The sequence below is a fragment of the Lolium perenne genome, chromosome 4 (assembly GCF_019359855.2).
Source record: "Lolium perenne isolate Kyuss_39 chromosome 4, Kyuss_2.0, whole genome shotgun sequence".
NCBI lineage: Eukaryota > Viridiplantae > Streptophyta > Magnoliopsida > Poales > Poaceae > Lolium > Lolium perenne.
In genome coordinates this window covers 37,757,441-37,767,939 of record NC_067247.2, presented here as the reverse complement: position 1 = coordinate 37,767,939, position 10,499 = coordinate 37,757,441, and the positions used below count along the sequence as shown (strand labels likewise).

Here is a 10,499-nt window from a genome sequence, read left to right as displayed (position 1 = left end):
AATTCTGTATCAAATAGCAATCAATGTAAATTAATTCCTTGTCGTATTTGGCACTCCCGAAAAGAATCTTTTGCATCGTGGCCACCCAATTTTATCCTCAAGGCTCCGCCGAAAATCCAATCGTCCGAGCACATTCCAAGTAAGTCGTGCCTCCGTCTTCCCTTGTTTGCCGCTAATCACGTCTCGCACGACCGCTTTTCATCCAAGAACAAAGTTGTTCCCTCGTATATGTCGCTCCCCTTCGTTCGTAGTCCCATCGATACCTCCTATTTCCTGAGCATGAAGGCATCCACTCGATCCAAAATATCGACGCCGCTTCCTCTGGCCGTGTTGCGCCGCCTCCCTTTTGCTCAAGCCGTCATTCCACATTTCCGCCCCTCCATCAGTCCAGCTATTAGGGCCTCTGGTGCGGCCGACAGCCATACTCACCCCCGGCTAAGGCGTACGAGGCTCCGGCTCCGGAGGACAGATGGGGCGATGGGCTTCGGCGTACGGCTCATGGCGGCACTTGGTGGACATGATGTACGGTTCCAGCCTTACTCTGATCTCGAATGAGAGGCCTTTAGTTCGTTCGGTGTGGTATGGTATGCCATCAATGATTTCTGTATGGTTCAGTGTTAAACGGAAAAGAATTTTATTTGGATTAGCTGCATATGTACATATGTGGAGGAAGAACTCAACATTTTACATTCCAATCTCACCATGATCGATCAAGCTTATATTGCCTACATATTGGATATATGTAGGGGCGTATCTCTTTTTCAAGATCATGTTTGCACGCTAATCAACTGCAAACTTTCCTGTACTCTTAATGGTTCCAGTGTATGCTCAATGTTTCAGTTCAGTTTCAATGTGAAATCGCATACAGTTCACCGTCCTTTTTCTACCCTTCACCCTGATGGCCAAAAGCCTGCCTCCTTCGATCAGCAATCCTTTAGGTATTTTTTTAGATACTTCAGTTGGTACTACCTCAACATGAGGTAAATACAGTGCTCCTATCATGGTTATTATGCTATTTCTTTTCTTACTACTAGATTGCTAATTTGCAAATACTTTCTTGCAGCTTCCACTGTTGTCTCAAGTCCCTCACTGAAAGCTATTAAGAGGTTTGGTCCTAACAACTGATGTGTGTTCTGAGTTTTCTCTTATTTTTTTCACTTGCTTCTCCATGCAATGTCCATGGTCATTTTTGTCTGTATGATGGACCCAAGGTGGAAGTGACAGAGAATATGTGCACAGAGAACATGATGATGTCTTATTGATTATGTATTTATGTATACTGCATGGGTTGTCGTTAAATCAATCCCTGTGATGACTTGTGTGAAGAGAGATAATGGTGTCCAATCAGAAGTAACATGAAGGCTCATCAAGAATGGGAGATGTGGCAAGATTATGTGGTACGTACTGCTCTGCATAGGAAAAAATAGCCTAACTATTTCTACTGCCCCAATTTGTTATTGGAATAATAAAGTTTAACATCTTTGGTATGTACAGACTCACAGACGGAAGCTATATATGTCGGTGCCTCGACCCCCCCACACTATGTTGCTTCACTGTCTCTGCTCAGCTCGTGGAGGAGCTTCTGGTCTTCAAGCGATCGAGGGGATGTGCCTATGTTGACCTCAAGGACAGGTAAATGTTCCTCGCCGAGGAGGACCACGCTGCCTCTCACAGGAGCCTCACCATGCAAGCCGTGGTGCTATGTGAGTTTTCAAAATCCTAGGATCCAAACAATTTTAATTTCCCCAAAATTGGTCGCACCTCTGTCCATAGTCGTGCTATTATCTTATACTATCCCATCTCAGTCTCATTATATGCAATTTTACAGGAGGAGAATCGTGTCGGCAATCTTTTCTACACTCTCTGAGTTCCTTATTTATTCATGGAAATGGTTCAAAGTAAGGAGCATTGGTCGTTGATTTGTCCCAGCGAAGTTCCAGGTGCCTCAGTTTTTTGTGTACCTTTTTTTTAAGGATTATATTTAGAACAAGGGTCAAGCAATATCTATCTACAATTCTACACTGTCTTCAACATAGTTCATTTCCTGTACCTGCACTGAGTGTTAAGAAAAACTAAATTTATATTTCTTTGCTGATGCTCTCCTGCCTAGGGTCCAAATATTAATAATATCAAAAAAAAAGAGTAGAAAACCAAGTTGTACTGATAATCTAGGCTATTGTACTGATGTAGTTATATTCAATTGCAATATGTTCTTCATTACTTATTTATGTACAGATTTATCAGCAACTGAGATCTATATTTCTATAATGTAGAGATTCAGTATATCTCCTATCAGTTTAAGTTTAATCTGAATGCATTTTATATCCTCACTAGGAAACAATCAACCAAGTCTAAATTGAGAAACTAAGGGGCTTAATACAAGACCAGCCACATGAGAGGGGCTACAGAAAGGTGGAGGCTGTGACACATCTGTTGCGATATTGTCGTCCTTCCTGTGCCGGCAACTCGCGGAGAAACGTAGTGTGAAACGGTAGGAGGCACTGATGTCCAACCACTCAGGCAAGGCGATGAATAGAAAAATATTTTCCATATTGCTCACTTCCTACATTCTTTTGTTAGAAATTAACTACACTTTGGATATATGAGGAAAACTCTTGATGTTTGCAGTAATTTAATTCTTTTGCAAGTCGCTATCTTGTTACTCTTCTGCTATGCAGTGTGTCAGCTTCATTACTAGATCTGATAAAATAAAAATCATGTCCTTTTCAAATCAATATTCTTGGTGGTCCACAATTACTATATAGATTTAAGACGAGGATATTCTTCTGGTCAAGGATTTGGTGTTGTTAGTTTCTTGTTTCCTCACATTCTCTTCACCAATAGTGTCTAAAATTAAAAACATACATTATGTAATTTGTGTCTTTAGTTCATATGTTGGGCTACATTCAACCGTCTTTACCAATTTGAATGCATGAATGTGGAGTCGGCCAGTCAGGTACTTCATTATGTGTATCTCTCCCAACCGACCGATAGAAATTTGAAGGTTTGGACGTCCCTAACATAAGCTTATCTACACTAACCTTTTTGAGATAATACTACTGAATAGCATGCATGTTGTTTTTGTTTGCCTGTATTGTTGTGCTTGATACAAATAATTTTCATGGACTCGGTTATGACTGATGACATAGAACAACCAAGATGATTGATGTGCTTCTTAGGATAATAGGCTAGAAATTTATATTCTCATTTTGTATTACACATGGTATCTGGTTAAAGATTGTAACCATCTGTTTGGTATTGTAATCAGCAAGCCTTTCGAGGGGATGGGGCGCGCCAAGTGGATGATGTACAGTGCCAGCTCTATCCAGATTTAGTCAACATATTTCATGTTATGCACTATGAAGATTGGTAGTGTCACTGATTTGGGGTTTAGTCGACATGTTTGAGGTTATGTACTATGAAAACAAGTTCAAGATAATACAAAGGAAGAGTACCTTTCTTTGCCCACTCGCGCGTCTACCGCGGAGTGAAATGCACCAACAGTCCTGGAAGTCACAGGCGATGTCTGAAACTGTCCCTAAACTTAGAAAGTGTACCAATATAGTTCTGAAAGTTGTTATGGATGTCCATATACGGTCCTTGATACGTATAACGGTGACATGGCAGTGTAGCAGACCCACGACGGTGCACCAGATGTCCTAGGAGCCACTGACTAACAGGCCGCATTCGAAAATATAACTAACTTTATTTTATCAATCATAGAAGTTACAGATTGGCGCATAAACACACATGCCAAGACATCCTGCATGCCGCCCTGGTGCGCTATCGTTGGTCCGTGCTGCAACATCATTGCTACGCGTATTGAGGACCGTATGTAGACATCAGGAACAACTTTCAGGATTGCGGTGGTACATTTTCAGAGTTCTAGGAGCATCTTAGACATCACCGATGACTTCTGGGACTGCTGATGCATTTCACTCTCGACCACGCATCCGCACTTGCACATCCCCGCACCTCGTTCTGCAGTCCGTGGGGGAGGCGACCTCGCCGGCACTAGCCGGAGATCCCACAACACCGGTCGGAGTTCCTCTTCCTCAAGCCATCCACCGCGAGGCGCGAATAAAAGCCTCCATCCTCACATAGGGCCGAGATCGAGGCTCGTCAACCGCTCGGAGCGGCCGTACCCTCACCTCCATGTTCAGTCGCTCTCCGGCAGAGACTCCCCGGACCCGGCGGCGCCCTCGTGTGGAGCAGCAGCCCCCCTCCCCCCTGTGCCTAGGCATGTCACGCATGAACAGTACGGTGACATGCACCCCTTTTCTCACCGTCGGATCTAGATTAGATGGCAGGATATCACTGCTACACATTTGCTATAGGACATTTGGTACAGGATATTGCTACAGTTCATGTGCTACAGGACCATCTACAGTCGCGCGCTACAGTGTTTGATCGTGTGTGTTCATTTTCAATCCTACGGCCTACGGTGCATGTCACCGCACTGTTCATGCGTGACATGCCTAAGGCATGTCACCTGATCTCAGTCCGATAGGGATTCCCTGGACCTGGTGGCGCCCTCGCCCGGAGCAGCAGGTCGTGGGCCCCCTCGCCTACCTATTCAGCCGCTAGCCGGCAGGTTGCGCCCCCTTGCTCCCTTGGACGTGCTGGAGATTGAGCATGCGAGCTGCCGATTCAGATCTTGAGGTAGTTTTAGTCAGTTTTAAGGTAATATAATGATTAATTTGTAAAATGATATTCTACTCCTGGACCTGACACTTTTTCCGGACCGAAGGGAGTAATAATTTTAGCTTCAAACTAAAAGAGATTTCTATTTCCGTGCCCCATGATTCTTAAGTTGTGCTTAGTTTGGCACTCGCCGAAAACTCAACGCAGTTTTTCATTGAGTTAGGTCTAAAACTAAATGTAGTGTTGGATAGTGTTTTTTTTAATTATATTTCCAACAACATTGGTTCCATCTTATTTGGATCTTGGATGCCCAAGTTATTGCACTTTTATTTCATCTCTTTTTTCCTATTCCACGTAAGAGGCACAGCTAGCAAAACTAAAAACCAAGAGCATGAAAATAAATAAAAAATAACACCATTAAGCTGGTCTACCGCTTTACCTGATTACTGAAAATGGAACTATCTTTACCCTCTTTAAGATGATAGTATTTTCTTTTAAAATAAAAAATAGTCACATACTACACATTTAAAATTATTTATATAGAAAAGGGGATTGAAAATCCGTAGCAACGCACGGGCATTCAACTAGTATATGATAACTTCCCTACTCATGATATGATACTACTTGACAGTAAAAAGTAAAAGGTAGTGATGATGTGATACCGCGGCACTCCCCCAAGCTTGGAACAAACCAAGGGGATGCCAATACCGATGATGAATTACTCCTTCGGCGATGGTGGTGATGAATTCCCATCGTCAGACTTCCAAGGAAGAGGCTCTCCATCAACAAACGACATCTTGGTCTCGGGAATCCTGAAACTAGCAGCATAGCTTATGTGTTTAAACCTGTTTTCATACTCACAGTTCTGATTCTGAACGTCATAGAGTTGAGCTTGGAGTTTGTTGGTGGTGTCGTGAAGTGAGAGGATGTCGCCCCATAGCTTTGCAGTCTCCTTCTCGTGTGCATCAATAAGTTCAGACACAATCTTGTGGAAGATGTCCACCTCACGCTCAGTCATCTTCTTGTATTTGAAGACCTCTTGTTCTAGCTCCTCCATCCTGTCTTCCAAGCTTCCTTCTCCTTTAGGACCCTGGACATCCTTGATCTGCAGTTCTCCATCAACGAGCAGCAACTCCTTGGGGTGCATCCTCAGCTCCTCCATGTACAAGTTGTCAACGTCCTTGCAGGAGCTGTCCTTCGGAGTTTCCGACGAAGACATGATGGCTCTAGATCCGAAGCAAATCCTGGCAGAAACAGCTCAAAATAAAACACGTCGAGAAAACGATATACGGACCTCCAGGGGTCCGGGGGATTATATAGCAGGAATTTGTATGTAATAAGGAAAGTACCAGGTCGAACCAGAGTCGGAAAGAGGCGACGAGGCGGCCAGCTCATAGGGCGGCGCGGCCTAGCTGGGGCCCGCGCCGGCCTATGGGGGCACGCCCTCGTGCGTCTCCTCCACTCCGTTTCGATCTCGTAATTTTTCATATTTTCCAAAAACAGCAAAAATATTGTTCGGAAAGTAAATCGCGAACTTTATATTACCAGTATTGTTACCTATTCAAAGTCGAGTTCTGGCGGACTGTCAATTTGACCTTTGATGAAATCCTCCGGTGTTTCCACTCGAATAACATCAACATCTACATTGTAAGAATCACCTGAGATATAATGCTTGAGTCTTTGTCCATTCACCACTTGTGTGGCATTGCCTTGGAGAGAGCTAATTTTAATTGCTCCCGAACGATACACCTCCTCAACAACATATGGTCCTTCCCATTTCGAGAGTAATTTCCCTGTAAAGAATCTGAGACGAGACCGATACAATAGGACTTTATGTAAGGGTATTTTACCCTTATCCATTATTTTGGTAACAATGACACCGTGCTAAAGTATTTGGCCTAATATGTTTTATAAGGATAATCTCAGGTATTAGGCAATGAGGCGTAAATGGTGTATCAAAGGAACAAGAAGGCTAAAGGAGACCCCCCACTTCAACAACAATCAAAAAGGGGTCTACAGGAGAAATCCGGTCTGCAGCCCGGTCCAACCGGGCCAGCAACCGGCCAGTCCCGCGTGCTGGCCGGTCAACCGGGCGCCAACCGGGCTCCAAACGAAGAGCCAGCAGATCTGGTTGCCGACCGGCCAGCCGGCCTACAGACCGGCGAGTCCGGCGCTCGGTCCGGTCGACCGGGCGCCAACCGGGCGCCAACCGGCCGCCAACCGAAGGAGCTCCAGGACGACGCAAAGGGAATCCGGTCGCCGGTTCGGTCCGACCGGCCTCCCCACCGGGCTGTCCGGTCTGTGGTCCGGTCAACCGGGTTTGTCGAGGAAAATGCTGAGGTGGCAAGTGACCAACGGCCATATTTCGAAGAACACTATAAATAGGCCTTCTCCTACCTCTGAACAGCTAGGCAACACACTACAAGCTGTTCTTGAGCTCTCTCTCTCTTACTCCATTATTAGAAACACCAAAAGCCTCCGATCTCCCTCCTCCTCCACCCAAACTCAAATCCCTCCGGGGAATCACTAGAGGAGGACCCGATCTACTGTTCTACCAAGCCAAATCTCATTCCCCCTTGTATTCATCGAGAAGCTTGCTTCCTAGGGTTCCTTGGAAACCCTAGGTGGGCAAGAGGAGTCCGGAAGCATCCGGGCTGTGGATTTGCTCCGGGCAAGATTGTGAAGGTTTGGAGGCTACCTCAAAGTCTACCACAAGTGAGTGAGCTATTCCTTCGTGGGATAGGCTCCGGAGAATAGGGTGAGCCTTCGTGGCGTGGGGAATCCTTCGTGGGACCTCCACCCCTCCAAACGTGACGTACCTTGTTGCAAAGCAAGGGAACACGGGAATACATCCTCGTCTCCGCGTGCTATCGGTTATCTCTAACCGAACTCCTTACTTGTGATTTAAACTGCCTGAGAGAGCCTTCGTGCTCGAGATAGTTGTATCTTCATATAGGTTGCTTCACCTAGTTTGCATTAGGCTCACCTTCATATTCCGCTAAGCCTAATATTGCAAAGAAAGAATTAAAATCTGTAGAATCCTATTCACCCCCCTCTAGGTTTACCATCTCTATACTTTCAATTGGTATCAGAGCCTGGACTCTTATTAAGGGCTTCACCGCCTTAAGAGTGAGATGGAAAAACTATTCGAGGGTCTAGATGAAAACTCTAACCTTTCGGTTAAAGAGATGAAATCTAGATTCTTGGCATATGATGCCGAGAAGAAGAAAAAGGAGGATGAGCTACAAAGCCAAATGGCAGAGATGTCTACCATGCTTAAGAACTTGACTAGTGGGCCTCCTAGTACGGCTTCGGCCTCACTTGGGAGCTATCGCGAAGTCAACCATGACTATCCCAAAAACACTTCACCCATGCCTCATATAAACCATAGTGGGAATGTTCCCCATTTTGATGGAACTCACTTTCCTTTTTGGAAATCTTCTATGGAATCTCATATTCGCAGCTGCAGCGTGGAGTTGTGGGAGATCATTGTTCATGGATACCGGGAGCCACAAGATCCCATTCGGTTGACCTCCACCGAATTCTACAACCGTCAACTCAACGCCTCCGCCCGTGACAAGATTAGGAGTGGCATCAACCGCAAGCTCCTTGATCAAGTCAATGACATAGAGTCCGCTAAAGAGTTGTGGGATCGAATCGTAGTACTCCAAGAGGGAACCGATTTGATCCAATCCGCTCTTTATGAGACCGCAAAGCAAGAGGCTCATCAATTCATGATTCGAGAAGGAGAGTCCGTGGCCGATGCTTATGCAAGACTCGGTGCTCTTAGAGTAAGGGTCAAGGGACTCGGTGTTGAGAAGTACAATGACGGCTTCGAGATGAATGAAGCATTTATAAAGTCCAAGGTCATTGCTATGATTGCCGTCAAACAAGAAGACACCAATCTTGCACTCAACTTACAAATCATGACCAAGAGTGCCGACCTCAACTCCGATGATCTAGTCTCCTATGTGGCCGCCAATGAAAACATGGCCAAAGCGGGAAAGAGGCTCATGGCAATGAACCGTGTTGATGAAGCCTCACAGAACCATGAAGCGCCACGCAATCTTGCTCTCAAAGCTAGGGCCGATCATGGAGGAGAAGAAGAATATGAATTTGAAGAAGAGGAAGAGATGACCTCAACTAGTGACATTGGTACCGACTTTGCCTTCTTTGCCAAGAAGTACAAGGGAAAGCTTCCAATGCTCTTCAATGACAAGAAGAAGAAGAGAACTTGCTATAACTGTGATGAAGATAGCCACTTTGCAAATGAGTGCCCTTATGAGAAAAGGGTAGACAAGCCAAAGTTCATCAAAGGGGTCAAGCCAAGGTTGAAGCCAAACCCAATCAATGATCGATACAAGAAGAACAAGTGAAGGGCTTTTGTTGGAGCCGAGTACTTGTCTGATGAAGAAGAGGAAGATGAGGAGGAGGAGGCCGGAGTGGCCGGTTTGGCTTTCTCTAAGCCCGGGTCACTCTTCACATATGACTACTCCAAGGATTACTCCACGGAGAATGATGTTGGTTCTTCCTTCATGGCAAGAACAACTCAAGACGATGACTCCGATGACTCTCTCCCCTCTACAATCGTTGGCTCTTGCCTAATGGCAAGAGAAACCAAGGTAATGGAACCTCCACCTTCTCTATCTAGTGTTCTTGATGATGAAAATGAAAATCAAGATGAATTAATTGTGCTTAAGGAACTTTACAATGTTAGATGCACCCTTCGTGGTGAAGTGATACGTCCCCGACGTATCCATAATTTCTGTCGTTCCATGCTTGTTTTATGACAGTACTTACATGTTTTGCTTGCACTTTATGATGATTTCATGCATTTTCCGGAACTAACCTATTAACGAGATGCCACAGTGCCAGTTCCAGTTTTCTGCTGTTTTTGGTTCCAGAAAGGCTGTTCGGGCAATATTCTCGGAATTGGACGAAATCAACGCCAAACCTCCTATTTTTCCCGGAAGGCTCCAGAACACCGAACAAGAGTCGGAGAGGGGCCAGGGGGCCACCACCCCACAAGGCGGCGTCGTCCAGACCCAGGACGCGCCGGCCTAGGGTGAGGCGCCACCAGGTGCCCCCCTGCGCCGCCTCATCGCCTATCAAATCCCTTTTCGACCTAAAAACACCGTACCAATTGACGAAACTCCAGAAAGACTCCAGGGGCGCCGCCACCGTCGCGAAACTCCAATTCGGGGGACAGAACTCTGTTCCGGCACCCTGCCGGAACGGGGAAGTGCCCCCGGAAGCCATCTCCATCAACGCCACCGCCACCGCCATGCTCCGTGAGTAGTTCCCCCATGGACTACGGGTTCTAGCAGTAGCTATGTCGGTATACTCTCCCCCATGTACTTCAATACAATGGTCTCATGAGCTGCCTTACATGATTGAGATTCATCTGATGTAATCGGTGTTGTGTTTGTTGGGATCCGATGGATGATACATTATGATTAGTCTATCTATAAAGTTTGTGAAGTTATTGTTGCTGCAATCTTGTTATGCTTAATGCTTGTCACTAGGGCCCGAGTGGCATGATCTTAGATTTGAGCTCTATACTTATTGCTTAGATTGTATCTACAAGTTGTATGCACATGTCACTGTCCGGAACCAAAGGCCCCGAAGTGACAGAAATCGGGACAACCGGAGGGGATGGCGGTGATGTGAGGGACACATGTTTTCACGGAGTGTTAATGCTTTGCTCCGGTGCTATATTAAAAGGAGTACCTTAATATCCAGTAGTTTCCCTTGAGGCCCGGCTGCCACCGGCTGGTAGGACAAAAGATGTTGTGCAAGTTTCTCATTGCGAGCACGTACGACTATATACGGAAAACATGCCTACATAATTAATA

The 10,499-nt window shown here is 45.6% G+C and overlaps 1 long non-coding RNA gene across 1 annotated transcript; it reads left to right on the top strand.

The window, feature by feature from the left end:
* The first annotated feature begins 1,136 nt into the window (after window positions 1-1,136).
* Window positions 1,137-3,579, top strand: LOC127348308 (uncharacterized). Its single transcript, XR_007879729.2, has 4 exons — window positions 1,137-1,397; window positions 1,495-1,703; window positions 1,829-1,940; window positions 2,335-3,579. It is a non-coding gene; the product is annotated as an uncharacterized lncRNA (long non-coding RNA).
* The last annotated feature ends 6,920 nt before the right edge of the window (window positions 3,580-10,499 follow it).